Genomic DNA, 17,825 nt, shown 5'->3' with positions numbered 1-17,825 from the left:
CGTAATTAAGATACAATGAAGGGGGAAAAACTGCACAGAGAAAGGGCAAAGTATAATGAAATCAACAAAAGAAATCTCTAGCAAAAGCAGAAATATTTAATATGCCTTACAAACGTAAAAATCATGCTGTTATGCTTTACTGAATGTCGAATAAAAGAAAAAAAATACCATCTAATTAAATAAGCTAAGTGTTATCAGATGTTGTCAGTGATTATGAATGTGGTTGGAACAAAAATCTGCAGCCACTGGGGGTCGCCAGGACTGAGTTTGAGAAACACTGGAATAGGTGATTCTGGGATGCTGCGCGTGGTTATCTTCTGTTCAGCGTCTGTGTTTGGTTGTGAATGTTAAAAAGAAAAAAAACATTTAATGGAGTGTACGTACTTAATCACAACCAGAAGATGCAAAAGAATAGTTAGTTTGATATGTATAAGAGGGAGCATGTTATCTTAATGCCGTGGGTGACACCCTTTTTATGTTTATATTTGTACAAATCTTTCCTATGCCATTTTCAACTCCACAGACAATCAACTGTGGGCCACCAGGTAACAGCAACTATGTGCCAAAGAGGGTTTGTATTTAAACCATCAACGTTTACTGACCTTTTCAGGTTTACCTGACTACACTATCATCTGGAACTTAATGTTGGCTTTGTAATCTGACCATATTATTTTAAACCCTCATCCAATAACCTTAAAATTGAACCAGCCAAGGCAACGCAATTTTAAACATTGTTGTGATCCGCACTTACTGATTCAAGCATTACCTCATCTTCTGCCTTAGCAAATAGCCATGCTCTAAAATTGACGATTAGCAGGGAGGGTTTCAGACACAAAAGTGTGGTTATGAGTGCTGCAGAATCAGAAAGCAGCAGACACAATGAAAGAGAAGAAACTTCACATCTATTGTCAACTACTTTACTCTTTACCTTACACAACACAAAGCCACACAATTAATGTACCACCTGGTGACTACCATTTATCATGGTCCTTTCCAAATTAAACTGGATTACAGAATCAGGTGTCAAGAAACCCCCATCTACAGAGCCAATTGTCTTGTAACTTATAAAATAACCATAAAAAGAATGAGTAAGGATGGGACTAAAAAAGAAATTTCACCATCAATATGACTCATTATGGACAGCTACCACATGATCTATGATAGCCATCTCAGTCAGACCTTGGAAAATGAGGTTTCACTGCCCCATCATAAGTAAACAACTGAACATTTTCAATTTCCAATAGAGCTTTATCGCATTTTTCCCTGTATAACTGCTGACTTGAATACATGTATAGTCCAAGACTCTAAGCACATCTACCCAGTAGCTTAAATATATTTTATGCTAAAGAATATTTCAGACATAATAAACATTTTATGAAAAAATATAATAAATTGCATTTATTGTATTTATACAGTGGATTCAAAAAGTACATTCTGTTATGATGCAACCTTGGACTAAAATCATTTACAGTAATCATTATAGTAAATGCGTGTCAATGTCGCACCCTAACGCGTGTTGTTTTTCTGCAGATATATTTTTGAATAAAAGCGCACTTGTTCTGTTATATTTGTACTTTTTGTGAAAGTGTTTCTTTGATATTTGGAAATCAGGCTTAACACATTATACACTTAATGTCTACATTTTGTCAATTATTACTAAAACATGAAAAACGTTTCTGTTTTAACAATGTGTTTACTGTACATAGATTGTTGTAGATTCGGAACACACATTAAATGCATGTGTTCCAAATAACAATAAAGTATTTATAAAAGGTGTGATTTTGCAGGACTTACTTACTCTATACAACTCCAAGCAACTGACACGCAGGGAAACAGACTTGAGCTGAGAAAACTGTGTGCTGGTGCGGTATGTGATAGCAGACTGCTTGCTGCTTATCAACACATTTAAAGGACAAAAGACGCTGACGGAGGGGCGAGAAGCGATTTAAGGTGGGATGGATCTGCGAGTTTTTTCATAGGCTCTGGTAATTCTAGTGTTAATGGAGTCCACCTGTGGGCCAGAAGATCACAGGCAATGATTTTCGGCCTTGTCCCTTGCGCACAGAGATTTCTCCAGATTTTCGGATTCTTTTGATGATATTATGTACTATATGTGATGAGACACTCAAAGTCTTTGCAATTTTATGATGAGGAACAGTATTCTGAAATGGTTACAAAATATGTAGCCGCAGCTTGATTGGTGAACCTCTGCCAATCTTTTCTTCTGAGAGACTCTGCCTCTCTAAGATGCTCTTTTTATACAAAATCATGTTACTGACTTGTCGCCAATTAACCAAATTAGTTACAAAATGTTTCTCGAGCTGATTCTTTGTTAGTGTCACTTACTTTTCAAGCCTTTAGTTGCCCCGGTCCCAACTTTTTTGACAATTCAAAATGATCTGATATTTTTCATGAAATAGTAAAATATCTCACATTCAACATTTGATATGTTCATATGTTTTCTGTGTTCTATTGTGAAAAAAATATGGCTTTATGAGATTTTCAAATCATTGCATTCTGTTTTTATAAAGTGATCCAAAGTCTCGTTTATACCCCGTGTCTTCTCTTTAAACTTGTATCTCGCGAATATCGTATTCGTCGTAGGCATGACAAACGCCAGTGGTAGGGTGTCTATAAACTTAATTTAAACTTACGGTTTACACCGTGCTTTGTTTTCGCAGTAGCTGCACTTATAAATATGCTTGTATGCGTCACTCGCTTCATATTCTTTTGCTGCCTTCTGAATTGTGTAATGCATTTTTTGTTCAGCGCTCTTTGGAGCTCTTCCTTGTTCTCTGCGTACTGCATTCACAGTCAGTTCATGTGAGCCGCTCGGAGTACATGCATCGAAGGTTCTCAGCTGTGCTTATGCTATCTCGTGCGATGTCCACGGCTTTATTTAATGTTAGCTAGGACCCGGCACTTAAAAGTTTCTCTTGCACTTTCGCTGAGTTTGTGCCAAACACCACCCTGACCATCTCATCTTTGTTTGCATAAGCACAGTCCTTCACACGCGAATATTTAGCGGCAGAGTGTTTCTATTGGATTGCCGCTGACGGATGGCCTTATATGGGCAGGCACTCAATTACGTGGGAGGTGTGACGATGAGGGACGCAGCTCCGCCTCACAAGGTGACCAAGCTGCAGGCTATGGCCAGTATATATGTACATAAGTAGGTTCCAGTTATGACCGTTACGCGTAGAATTTCGAAATGAAACCTGCCTAACTTTTGTAAGTAAGCTGTAAGGAATAAGCCTGCCAAATTTCAGCCTTCTACCTACACGGGAAGTTGGAGAATTAGTGATGAGTCAGTCAGTCAGTGAGGGTTTTGCCTTTTATTAGTATAGATATAGATTAGTATATATATACATATACACGCACACACACATTTTTATACATGTATGCATATACACACACAAAGATATTGATTAAAACCTAAGAGCCACAGCTCAGCACTGCAGTTTGAGAGGGTCAGGAAAGAGGACACAGATCAATACCTTGCAGTACAGCAAATCAAACCTAAAAAATAATTGACCCCTCAGCTACAAGATTTAATTAAGAGCAGAATTCTGTGGAAAGACAAGACGCAGCACACAGAATGACCCCAGATGGTGGTCTTTATAGCAGTTTTGAAAACAGAACCATTACTAAAAACATCAGTGATATTCCTCCTGCTCACAAAATTATTTTTTCCATGGACCAAAGTTGAGACTTTTATCAGCACAGGAAAATACATGGTGATGGGCTTAGTTAGCTGTTCTGAACATTAGAACATTTTCAATTTAAGTTTATTACCTCATTGGAGAGACTGGTATCATATTTTTATTGACGTAATATTTTTAGAACAATGAATCATATCTAAAAAAATCAGTGGTAATATAGTAATATGGTAATTTAGTTATATGTATAAGTAGAGTACATGAAGCACAAGTTTTTTAATAGCACATAAATATAAAGTCAATGTATGTGTGTGTGTATGTATGTATGTTCCAGCATCACTTCTGAATGGAGCAATTTTCATGAAATTTGGTAGACGTTTCTCATTGGTCAACTAAAAATACTGTAAGGTGAAATCAACCCTTACCTACCCTCTTTCCTTTGATCTTGCAGTCTTGTATGTATGTTATCATCCAGTTGACACTTGGAATGACCACCAGAGGGCGAACTGGAGGTGACTGCCAACATTCTTTATGTTTGAGCACCACTGTGCCCCTGTTGCTTTTGAAATTAAATAGAGTTGGCCGGTTCAGAGCGTCAACTGGATGATAACATACATACAATACCACAAGACATGCACATTAGTGAGTCTTTATTGTTTCTTAATTTATTTTTATTTTTAAAGTTGTGTTTTTTAATGATATTTTTCTCAAACACTTTATTTTCCTCCCGGGCAATGCTGCGTATTTCAGCTAGTTACAAATAATACATTTCCAAATTATATCACCCACAGCATTTGGTATTTTTAATTGGAGGAGAAAAATTTCAAACACTTGTCGTTGAGCTTCATCAGCACCTAAATGGGGCATTGCCAATCCCACACTGAAAACTGCACATAAAGCCTCAAACACAAGCAGCATTTGTTGTCTGTGATGCACTCGAATCAACTTTTTTCACTTTAATTTCTGTATGTTCCCATTCTTATCTTTCCTGCTTTATCATTTCAATTTTATTTTTCAAAATTGATTTTTTTTAATATGAAAAAATACATTTCTTAAAGTGTCCGACTATAAGAAGATTTTATCCATTTTGGTGTCAGTTTCCCATAACAGGGATGAACAACTTTGATGTGAAATATACATATCAGTGAATATTATAACTGAAGAAAGTCACATGCAGAAAAAGGGAGAGCATGCATTGACTAGGCTAGGACTTAAAATGAATCTGTTCTGAAACAGCAAAAACTTGAGTTTATAAAATAAAGATGCAGTGCATCACGGTAGGACACATATTCACTCCTGCTCAAGAACATGGGCCAACAGGACCGCACTTGAACCTGCAATTAACTTCTGATTATACTGTGAAAACCTTCACGTCAAACAAAAAATCTGCCCCGCTAAAATATTCTGTTTCTCCCTGGCAGTTTCATTCCGCTCATGTATATCTAATACTCTCTTTTTAGTTTTTTATAATAAATCTCATCTACATTAATTTGATGTAGTTAATCTGACTGGAGACTCTGAACTGATCCTGACAGAAACTGCGTGAGAGTGTGTGCACAAGTCTGGTTCATGCACCTTATGAAATTGTGTTGAACGCAGTGGATTCAGAAAATGAATGCATTTATGAATGAACGGATTCATTTTTAAAAATCTGACTGCACTGTAAATTATTTTTCCATTGAATAATTCAAATTGCTACAGACATTTCACCTTAAGTTAATTATGAATAAAATAAGAGTTCTACAAATGTAAAGCTGATACCCAATTAGAAGGCTGACCATTTCCAAAGACATTTCTTTGTCTTAACTGCCTGGTATAATTGGCACAATGTGGCATTCAGGACTTAAAGTAAAAAAGGTGGGCAGCAAAGTATGGCTCCCTATAAGTGGAGAAGAAAGAGAAGTCATAATACGGCCAAGGGCTGAACACAGAAAAAGCAAAAATATATTATTCAAAGGAAATAATGCACGATAAAGCTGGCCGACATCATAAACAAAAAGTGCATGAAAAGCACAGGTGAACACAACAGGAACTAGGGTCAAGGAAGAAAGGAAAAAAAAAAAACCTTCAGCTAAGAGGCTTAAATATAATGCCTAATTACAATGGAATATAGGTTTCTGATATGACAGTGCACCTACCTCTCAAGAAGAGTGTTACTAAACTAAAGAGAGAAACTAAAAGCAAATCATTTAACACTTATTAAATATTATTTTCAATATTAAAAACAAGGACTGACCTAACAACTAAATCAATAAACATTTAATCAGAAGAATGATAAATCTATAATGAAATATATCAGGCAAAACAAACAAACAGATGTGCAACAGTCTCAGCATATGTAAGTAATTAATCTGGTAAATGCTTTAAAAGTGTTGCTTGGAAAACAGATGTCCTGGACTCCACATAACAAATATCACGAAGATAGCAATGAACTCCGAAAGGAAACTAATTGAATGGATAAATGTTGCTTATCATAAATGATTTATATGCTCATATATGTAGTATATTTTTATCTCAATATCTTTTTCTACATATGTATCTATTTCTCTTTTTTTTTTTTTTTTATTAATTTTATTACAATCCATACAAAGCAATCAAGTTTTTACAAAAAGAAAAATTGAGTTAAGAACAGATCGATCCCCACCCCTGAGAGAGAGAGCAAGCCAAACGGCGTTAAATTTAAGGCTTGTAAATATACCTAAATTAATAAATTCTCTGTGCTTTATGAACTTATTTTAAAATATTACTGATTAGATCCTGCCAGGTTTTCAAAAAAGTCTGTACGGATCCTCTAACTGAGTATTTGATTTTTTCCAGTTTCAAATAATATAACACATCGGTTTCCCACTGACTTAAAAGAGGAGAGTTTGGGTTCTATACATATGTATCTATTTCTACACACACATTAATATACATACATATAGAACATATCTATATCTTGTGGCGGGCAGCCAGGTCGCAAGCCCAGCCGGGATGCCCCTTATACTTATGTTCAGGGGGAGCAGCCATGGGCTCCTCAGTACCTCCCCCAGGACGCTTGGTGGCAGCCTCAGGTTCCCGCAGGGTTCCATGGGAGATGGAGTTCTCCACAACCCGGTGGGGATCTGGGGTGGCCGCCAGGGGGTGCTGAATGGATCCCGTAGCCAACATGGACACCTGTACAGCCCCGTCCAGAAGTGCAATTAGCAACAGGTGATCAAACACCAGGAGCACTTCCGGGTGGGCAATAAAAAGGGCCAACATCCAACACTCGAGGCCAGAATCAGGAGGAAGAGGATGAGGTTGCCTGGGAGGAGTGGTGGTGCCAGAAGAAGGATTATGCTGTGTGGAGTTAAGTGCTTGTGGGACTGTGTATTGCCTGTGGGGTTCACGGTGAAGACGTGCCCCAGAGGTGAAGAAAAATAAAAGTCTTGTTGAGTTTTACACGTGCCTCTGTGTCAGTCTGTGCCGGGCCGGGCACTATATAGCGTCTTTGTCACAATCTATAACCTGTATAAATATACACTGTCACACACGCACACTGAGAGGACAGCCAAAGGGTTCAACACGGGGTGTAAAAGACATCAGAAAAAGGGTTGGTAATGAGCATTAAAGACTTTTCTCTTTCAATCTTTCAGAACCACAGAAGACTAGGACAGTACTTGTCAGTTCTCTTCCTTTGCAGATGATCTCACTTCCACCTCGTCCTGATGACCTCAATTCCTTCTATTACTGACACCACTTGAGCGCTTTTAGTAGTGAGAAAAGCGCTATATAAATGCAAAGAATTATTATTATTATGAATTTTCATTTCCAGCCATTTCTGTATAAAGCCAGCGTGCCTTACAATTCTCATTTCTCTTTTGTTATTTTTCAGAAAAGACAGGTAACTTTCTCAATTGACTACAATATACAGGGCAAATCCCCAAATCTTTGTTTTGTTTTCAACTCCAAACATTCACAACATACATACATGCAAACATACAATAATATATACAGTGATCCCTCGCTATATCGCGCTTCGACTTTCGCGGCTTCACTCTATCGCGGATTTTAAATGTAAGCATATCTAAATATATATCACAGATTTTTCGCTGGTTCGCGGATTTCTGCGGACAATGAGTCTTTTAATTTATGGTACATGCTTCCTCAGTTTGTTTGCCCAGTTGATTTCATACAAGGGATGCTATTGGCGGATGGCTTAGAAGCTACCCAATCAGAGCATGTATTACGTATTAACTAAAACTCCTCAATGCTATAAGATATGCTTCCCGCGAGGTGCTTGATTGTTTGCTTGTCTCTGCCTCTATCTCACCCTCTCGGACATTCTCTGCGCCTGACGGACAGGGTGTGAGCAGAGCTGCTGTTTGCATAGAAGCTGTTTGCCTAGTGGATACGGACACTCCTCTAAGAAATGTCGCTTTATTGAGATGCTTCCGCATACTTAAAAGCACACTTATTGATTTTTTGATTGTTTGCTTTAATCTCGCGTGCTCTCTCTTTCTCTGACGTTCTCTGCGCCTGACGGAGGAGATGTGAGCAGAGGGGCTGTTTGCACAGAGGCTGTTTGCTTAGAAGATACTGACGCTCCTCTAAAAAATGACGCTTTATTGCGGTGCTTCGGCAAACTTAAAAGCACACGTATTGATTTTTTGATTGTTTGCTTTTCTTTGCGAGCGCTCTCTCTATCTCTCTGAAATTCTCTGCTCCTGATGCAGACACTCCTTTGAAGAGAAGATATGTTTGCATTCTTTTAATTGTGAGAAAGAACTGTCATCTCTGTCTTGTCATGGAGCACAGTTTAAACTTTTGACTAAAATGTGTTATTTTATGTCTAGAGGGCTCTAATAATGTTAACAGTGTGGGAGAGTTTATAAGGGCTTAAAATATATAAAAATAACCATACAAACATATGGTTTCTACTTCGCAGATTTTCATCTATCGCAGGGGGTTCTGGAACGCAACCCCCACGATCGAGGAGGGATTACTGTATATATATATATATATATATATATATATATATATATATATATATATATATATATATATATATAATATATATATATATATATATATATACTGTATATATAGAGATTTAGATACATACAGTATACTAGCTGTGTAAGCCCGTGATGTAAAAAGCCCGGGCTCCTAGAAACTTTTGAAATCGTCAGAAAAAAAACTGAAATGCATAGTCAGTGGTTTCATTTTGTGGACGTGCTTACCCCCATCGTCTATCAGCAGGTAAGCGAGTTTCTCTCTCCTTGGAGGTTTCATTTTGCCGATGCGTTCGCCTCGCTTGTGTATTAGCGGCTAAGTGAGTTTGTCTCCGACTTGGGGCCACCTTGCCAGCTCTTTGAGCTTCATGCTGTAGCTTCGCACTTCCAGGCCGGACAGATAGACAGACACACTTTCATGCTTATACGTTTATATATAAGATACATATATGCACACACACATACCCAGTACACTAGTATAGATATATATAAGCATTCCTATAGCTGGAGAGGGCCATAGAAGGTCCATAACTCATCAGCAGGACCAGTATCTGCTCCTTTGGGCAAGGAGGAACAGGATGAGCACTGCCAGAGCCCTACAAAATGACCTCCAGCAGGCCACTAGTGTGAATGTCTCTGACCAAACAACCAGAAAGACTTCATGAGGGTGACCCAAGGGCCCCATGTCCTCTAATGGGCCCTGATCTCACTGCCAAGCAGCATGCAGCTCGATTGGCATTCGCCATAGAATACCAGAATTGGCAGATGCACCACTGGTGCCCTGTGCTTTTTACAGATGAGAGCAGGTTCACCCTGAGCACATGACAGAAGTGAAAGGGTCTGGAGAAGCCATGGAGAACATTATGCTGCCTGTAACATCATTCAGCATGAGCACTTTGGTGGTGGGTTAATGATTGTCTGGGGAGGCATATCCATGGAGGGTCACACAGACCGCTACAGGCTTGACAAAGGCACCTTGGCTGCCATTAGGTATCAGGATGAAATCCTTGGACCCATTGTCAGACCCTATGCTGGTACAGTGGCTCCTGGTGCACGACAATTCCTGGCCTCATGTGGTGAGAGTATGCAGGCAGTTCCTGGAGGATGAAGGAATTGATACCATTGATTGGCCACCACACTTTCCTGACCTAAATCCAATAGAACACCTCTGGGACATTATGTTTTGGTCCATCCAATGCCACCAGGTTGCACCTCAGACTGTCCAGGAGCTCAGTGATGCCCTGGTCCAGATCTGGGAGGAGATCCCCCACAACACCATCTGTCATCTCATTAGAAGCATGCACCGATGTTGTCAGGCATGTATACAAGAACACAGGGGCCATACAAAGTGCTGCGTACAATTTTGAGTTGCTGCAATTAAATTTTGGCAAAATGGACTTGCCTGCCACATAATTTTTTCACTCTGATTTTTGGGGCGTCTTTGAATTCAGGGCTCTGTAGGTTGATCATTTTCATTTCCATCAAACGATGTGGCATCCTTTCGTTCCTAACACATTACCCAGTCTATATCAGTATAGATATCCAGGAGGATTTCTTTTTCCCATTGAGATCTGATGTGTTTTCAAAGTGTTCCTTTAATTTTTTTGAGCAGTTTATTTTTCTATATTTCCTGCAGCTAGTTATGTTGTACTAATTTGGACTTTTATAAGGCAGTCCTTGAGGGTGTTTTTGCACCACAATCTTCTGGCCAACCCAAGATCTTTGGCCTTGGCTCAGATAGAATTTGAGCTCTCTGATGAAGAACTAAACTTCTTTGCCTTTTGAGTTACCTTGAAATTCCCAAGAAATGGAAAGGTGTCAAAAACTTCACAAGTTTGTCAGGAGATGGCAAATGCTATGGTCTGTGTTAACTGGCCAGAAAAATTTTGGAAGATCATCTTAACTTTCCTAACGCTAAAGGAAACACAAAGTGCTGTAGCCCTGCGTTCATTTTTAGAGCGCTCCTCTACAAAGATGCATACTGGTGGCTGACTGTCATCCTGTCACTTTTGTGTTGATCGAAGGGCTTCATATCACTCAGGTACTCCGTAAAGGAAAAACAACTAAATAGAAAAAGAATCTGCACAACCTGACCTAACCTGTGTGGCTACAGTTTAAAGTTGTCCTACATATTCCTTTACCATCTAAAGTCAGACTCAGACCAATAGGTATGTTCATCACATTTATTATTCACTTAAGTCCTAAACTTTCAATAAATTATTAATTTTATAAATAAAGCTTTAAATTTAGATTATTGTATGAGGGGAATTTTGTTAAATGACAATAAGGATTATACGTTTTACATGACTGTAATGGCAAGTACAATATTTTTCTGGAACACTTGAATGTATGTCAAATTAAAAGAATACCATATACTTTTACCAAGAAGTCAAAGTAGCTTTGAAAAAAAAAAATAATAATATTGCATAACAGACCTAAGTTAACAATTTTAATAAAATAATTGAAGATACCCTGCAGTCTGTTATGCCTGTAAAGTGTCAGCTTTATTAATCTTATGGTTATGAATAAGACAACCAAAATAATTTTGAAGATGTACAAAAATGCTGCTTCTAAAATACAGCATTGGATCAAGCCCAATGAACAGATCACCCTTTAGCTGACACAGCTACACTGGCTTCTTAAAGTAAATCAAATTATTTTCATGCTTATTTCAACACCTCAGATTGCCTGTTATGGTTGTTTGCCTCATATCAACCTGTCAGACACACACACTTCTTTCAGCCTCTCTCAAAGGCCTGCTATGCAGTTTCAGCAAATACCCACATAGCATTTTGACTTGTGCTGCCAGGAGTTCTCTATTAAGATCGGTTTATGAACTTCTAAAATCCAAATCACATTTACAGAACTTTTCTTAATTGCATTTTAGATGGAAATAACTTGAACTGTCCATTCTATACTTTTTCAGTATCTACTGTAGCGATGATTGTCCTGAATGGTCAGCACATACAATCTACTCAATGTACAATAAAGTGCGTTTCAAAAGGCTCAATAAGTTTTCTTATGTATTGAATTATACTAACTAGGCTGACCCGCCTTTTAAGGCGACCGACTTTTAAGTTGACCACTTCTTAAGGCAATTCAATATGTAGATCAATTTGATATTTTATACAAACTCATTAATTTGGTTTTATTGCATTTGAGCGGAATTACTTTAATACTCGTAGTTTCTGTTATTTTTGTGATGAAATTGAAACTTTTTTTCTATATTGAGGTCGCCCTTTTGAACCCCCCTGATATTTACTACGCGGTGAGACATTTGTACTCCATCAACATTAATTATTTCCAGAGACATCATTTTGTCTATTTTTCCAGCGCATCGCGCACAAAAGCAAGGGAACGATGGGAGCACCAGAACTCTGCTCACATCATGTCGCCTGCATCGCAAGCTGCAAGTAGTAAGTCTGTGATAAGCGGAATACCGCTACGCTTACCACTCACGGGACGGAAGGACAATCCCGACCGCTTTTATATAGTAAGAAAGAAGAAGAAGATATCTCACAGTCTGGAGTAGAAAATTATCTTTTACCTGGAAAATCGAAACTACAAATCCCATCGTGCATTGCAAAATGGACTGGGCGTGTGTGAAACTCCGCACCTGCGTAGCACTCACGGGACAGAAGGACACCCGACCGCTTTTATATAGAAGGATTAGGATTGGTCTGCTCCATGAAGATGCTATTTTAAGGTAAACTCTGACTGACTCACTCACTCACTCACTCTTGATGGATGCTCTGCTGGAAGATGCGTCTTTTCCTTCTTATTTTTTCAACAAGTCTACAAATCCCTGGTGTACAAAGCAACTGCCAATTATCAATCATGAAAGAGTGAAATTCTTTTGAAATTGGTCTTTTGGTGGCCTCTTTGATTAATGCTTACCTCTCCTAAGATTTTAAAGATACCGACTTATATACGAATTCAGAGTTTTACATTTTCTTGTCGTCTATCTCTGTGTACTTTGGGATATTTGCCAATGCCTTGACACTTTTACATTAAATCCAATATAATAAAAAAAATTGCAAGTGTATTGTTAATTCTTCAGCTTGGAAAGAGCTCAGCCAAAGTAACCTCAGGCAAAACAAACATTACAAATAATAAATGGGACAGACTGAGAACTTGAATCCATGTGAAAGTTAAAACAGCCATAACTCTACAGATCAAATAGCAGCTTCCTTCCTTTAATTATGTTTCTGTGACTGCAAAGTCCTTCCAGTGTAATTGTTGGCTTGCACATGCTTATAATAATTACTGAAGTGCAAACTTTTGGGGCAAAAGTTCAATTTATTTTTTTTTTAATTAAAATCAAAGTAACCTGTAAAATCACGTAACATGGGAAGGTTCTGTTAGTTCTACTTACAAAGCCACTCAGAACAGAACCATACTTAACATGCAATTGTTCAAAAAAGTAAATGAGCAGATTAATCACTCGCAGTGCATTACAAACCACCTCTTCAGTTAATCCATACTGAAGGTTCAAGCAACTGGGAGACAAAGTACAGTGCATCCGGAAAGTATTCACAGCGCATCACTTTTTCCACATTTTGTTATGTTACAGCCCTATTCCAAAATGGATTAAATTCATTTTTTCCTCAGAATTCTACACACAACACCCCATAATGACAACGTGAAAAAAGTTTACTTGAGGTTTTTGCAAATTTATTAAAAATAAATAAAAATGTATTTAATTTCTTTAGTTGGCATAAGAATTACAACTGCTGTTGATCCTTTTTAGCGATGGAAGTGGTGTTAATGTCCCAGCTGAAAGTGTTTGAGAAACTCAATGAACATTTCCACTGTCTTGGAGGTACTGAGCACTAATTTGTTGGAAGCACACCAAGACACAAGACGAGACATCTCTTTTCTGTAAGGTGTTTCATTGCAACTAGCAATTTGGCCAATAATAGTGGTGTCATCAGCAAACTTATTAATTTTAACTGAAGGATCAGTGGATTGACAGTCATTGGTGTACAAGGAGTAAAGAGGGGTGGGGGGTCTGAGGGGAGTACACTGCCTTGAGGGGCACCTGTGCTAATAGGGAGACAGTCTGAGAGGTGGGAGCCCACACAAATGTGTTGTTATCGGTTTTCAGAAAAGTAAATCCATTTACAGATATAAGGATTCATTTCAGTCTAAAGAAGTTTAGTTGACAACAGTTCATGGACAATGGTGTTAAAAGCTGAAGTGAAGTCTACAAAGAGTATTCTGGCATAAGTTCCTTTAACGTGCAGATGTTCCACCACAAGGTGAAGGCCCATGTTGTTGGTATCGCCCACACTATGTGCTCGATATGCAAACTGAAGAGGGTCAAGATCTGTAGCAGTTACAGACATTAGATGGGTTAGAAGAAGCCATTCAACTATTTTCATTAGAAATGATGCAAGGTCTGTAATCATTGAGGCTGCTTATTTTATCACTTTTGGGAACAGGAACAATAAGAGAAGATTTAAAGCAGTCTGGAAGGGTACACAGTGCAAGAAATTGGTTAAAGATGTCTGTGAAGGAAGGAGCGAGCTGCCTAGTACAGTGCGTGTTTGCTGCAGGTGAGTCCGGACCTGCTGACTTTCTGGAGATCTGTATTCCAAATAACTTCCAAACATCATATTCTTTGACAGAAAAGAAAGGAGAGGGGGGAGGCTTTTATGAAAAAAGTGGCTGGTGTCAAAACCACTTCAGAGCTGGAGGAGCAGAGGGACTGCAGGTACTCAGCACCTTCTTCAAATTTTCGGTAAAACTTGTTAAATTTATCAGGGAGGGACAAATCTGAGTAAGCATTAGGAGATGTCTGTCCATCCATCCATCCATTATCCAACCCGCTATATCCTAACTACAGGGTCACGGGGGGTCTGCTGGAGCCAATCCCAGCCAACACTGGGCACAATGCAGGAAACAAACTCCGGGCAGGGCACCAGCCCACTGCAGGGCACACACACCAGGGTCAATTTAGAATCGCCAATGCATCTAACCTGCATGTCTTTGGGAGGAAACCCACACAGACACGGGGAAAACATGCAAACTCCACGCAGGGAGGACCTGGGAATCGAACCCAGGTCTCCTAACTGCAAGGCAGCAGCGTTACCCATTGCGCCACCGTGCCGCCCACTAAGAGATGTCTTTTTTTAATTAGAATGAAAGCTTCTCCATACAGAGGAACTATTGTTAGCTGAAAATTGACGCTCCAGTGTATTTTTGTGTTTCCATTTAGCATATCTGATTGCATTGTTTAGCCTATTCCTGGCCAGTCTGTATGTATCCTTATCACCAGATTTATGGGCTTTTCATTAACCTGATGGAGATTCCTTAGTTCTTTGGTGAACCACAGCTTTTGATTGTTATAAATCGTAATAGATTTCTTGGGAATGCAAACCTCTTTTCAGAAGCTGACATAAGATGCAACACTGTCAGTCAGCTGATGAACGTTTTCACAAGCATTTTTAAAAATATCCCAATCTGTAGAGTCCAGACAATCTTGTAATAATTGGACTGACTCATCAATCCATAAACAAATGGATTTCTTTACCGGTTTCGCAAATTTTAAATAATAATAATAATAATAATACATTTTATTTACTCGTAGGCGCTTTTCTAAACACTCAATTTTAGCCTTTGTTTATAATCAAGTAGCAACTGTAGCATAACATGGTCACTGTTACCAAGTGGAGTGCAAGGTAAAGCCCAGTATGTGTCCTTTACAGCACAGTGGCAGTGATCCAAAGTCTTCTTGTTCCTGGTGGGGCATTTAACAAGCTGTCTGTATCTGGGAAGCTCGATGCTTAGGCTTGCGTTATTAAAGTCACCCATCACTATAATTGGGGAGCTCACAAGACTGTTCTCCAAACTAGTGATGTAGTTTGCCAACTGTTGGTGTGCTTCATTTACATTCGCGTCAGGCGGGATGTAAACTCCAACAAGAATTATTGAAGAAAATTCTCATGGTGAACAGAATCCATCCATCCATTATCTAACCCGCTATATCCTAACTATAGGGTCACAGGGGTCTGCTGGAGCCAATCTCAGCCAACACAGGGTGCAAGGAAAGAAACAAACCCCGGGCAGGGCGCCAGCCCTCCGCAGGGCACGCATACACACACATACCAACCAAGCACACACTAGGGACAATTTAGGACTGCCAATGCACCTAAACTGCATGTCTTTGGATTGTGGGAGGAAACCCACGCAGACACGGGGAGAACATGCAAACTCCACGCAGGAAGTGAACTCGGGTCTCCTAACTGCGAGGCAGCAGCGCTACCCACTGTGCCACCGTGCCGCCCATGAACAGAATGACTTACAGTTAATAGCAAATAGTTCCAGATTGCAGGAGCAGTGCTTTTGATAAAATGGAAATGTCAGTGCACCAATTATTATTAATGCAGACTCCACCTCCTTTTGACTTGCTGTAACAATCAGCATCTCTATCTGGTCTGTAAAGCAGAATCCCTGGCAGTTCTAATGTAGAGTCAGGAACCAATGCATTAAGCCATGTCTACACAAAGAAATACGCTGAACAGAGGAAAATAGTCCTTACTTATTGCGAGAAGGAGATTAATTTTGCCGATTTTGTTTCTCAGTGATCTGACATTGGAAAAAACTTGACCAGGAAGGGGCACACAAAATACATGTCTCCTGAACTGCACAAGAGACCATGCGTGTTTCCCCCTTCTCCAATACACATGCAGGTTACCTGGTTGGGAGTCCGAGTCTGCAGTCAAAGGGTTCATAAGTGGTAAATCCATATGTAAGTGACCTTGATCGGTTGAGGATTAATGTAGTCCAATCCCAATAGATAGGAGTCGATCTCGTGTGTAAGTGATCTTCATTTTGTTGCAAAAGGCATAGTTAACAGACACAGAAGCAGCGACCAAACAACTGTGGCTACCCTGATTGGCACCATATTAGCCTTGTATGTTCTTAAGAAGTACCTTATGGATATTTTACTAAAATTGTGGCTTGAAATCATGACAAGCATTACATTTTCCTTCATGTCAAATGCAATATGGATCAAAATTTTATGCATATGTTTTATTAGGTTAAACAAGTTAGACAATGTTGGCATGGTGTAACATTCATGTGCATTTGGGGTCTAAGTTAACTCATATGACAGTTAAAGCATTTCGCATTTTTTATAAACTTCATCTAAGAGTAAATGATCACATTTTTTGATTAAATATTTTTACAGCAATGAGTCAATCCATGTGTTAGTAAACGACATTAAATACGTGGTTCTTATCGGCAATTTACAATGGAGTTAAAACCGGAGCATACAGGCTTGTGGTGGTTCCATAGCTTTCATAAACAGCCAATTCCAATTCAAGTGTTTTGAAAATGTCATTGTCTGATGTGTGTTACATTGTAGGGGGTCTGTTATTCAGTTTTCTTACTGAAACATGCCCTAAGAACGTTGGCAGTACTACAATACAAACAAAACATCATGCACACGCACAGAATCAAATGTACTGTACATACTGTATATATATTGTCATGTATGGGCACCTGAGGATCACCGTCAAGGCTCAGACAAGGTATTCAGTGCTCTATCTGGGCATATGGGGGCGCCAACAGTAACAATGCCATCTCTATTCTCCCCCGTAGCTTACCTGAAGCTACCTAGTGAGGGCACCTAAGCCAAGCCGCCCATCAACAAATCCATGCCTCTTTTGGTCAGGATGACAAAAAATTGGGGGCTACCAGAAGACGGTGTCTCAGTCTGAGGAATGCAGTCCCACATGACGGAGCCCCTGAACCCAGTTCTGCTCCAGAGAGCTGAAAATTTGAGCTGAAAACTTTGCAAAGCCACAAGGCTAGGAAGGCAGTCTGTTATGCCTTTGCATGCTCGTTTTTGTTTAGTTTTTTGGACTTTGGCAGTTAATGGAGTGATTTAGTTGGCACCCAGGCTTTTCTTTGGTTGTCCTCTCCTTCATTTGCACCTCACAACATGCAAATATTTAACACTGATGTGAGAAATGACATGCCTTCCAAACAATCGTCAAATAGCTGCCATCAATTGTCGGGCACTATGCAAAGTGGCTCCACCTGGGAACTTCGCTTTTAAGGCTGAACCCTTTCCTTTGAAATTGCAAACCCATGTTGTAATCACATGAGCAGGTGGGACACGATTGTGACGCTCTAACTAGTAATGCAGCAGTCACACTATCACCATTCTTATAAAAGGCTT

General features: G+C 39.2%; 1 protein-coding gene across 4 annotated transcripts in view; it reads right to left on the bottom strand.

Moving 5' to 3' along the window:
• rgs3a (regulator of G protein signaling 3a) overlaps nucleotides 1–17,825 on the bottom strand; it is a 493,869-nt gene that overhangs the window by 232,112 nt on the left and 243,932 nt on the right. The window lies entirely within an intron of this gene.

The sequence above is a fragment of the Polypterus senegalus genome, chromosome 9 (genome assembly GCF_016835505.1).
Source record: "Polypterus senegalus isolate Bchr_013 chromosome 9, ASM1683550v1, whole genome shotgun sequence".
Taxonomy (NCBI): Eukaryota; Metazoa; Chordata; class Cladistia; order Polypteriformes; family Polypteridae; genus Polypterus; species Polypterus senegalus.
The sequence above is the reverse complement of the archived record's forward strand: the minus strand, read 5'-3'. Positions and strand labels throughout refer to the sequence as shown.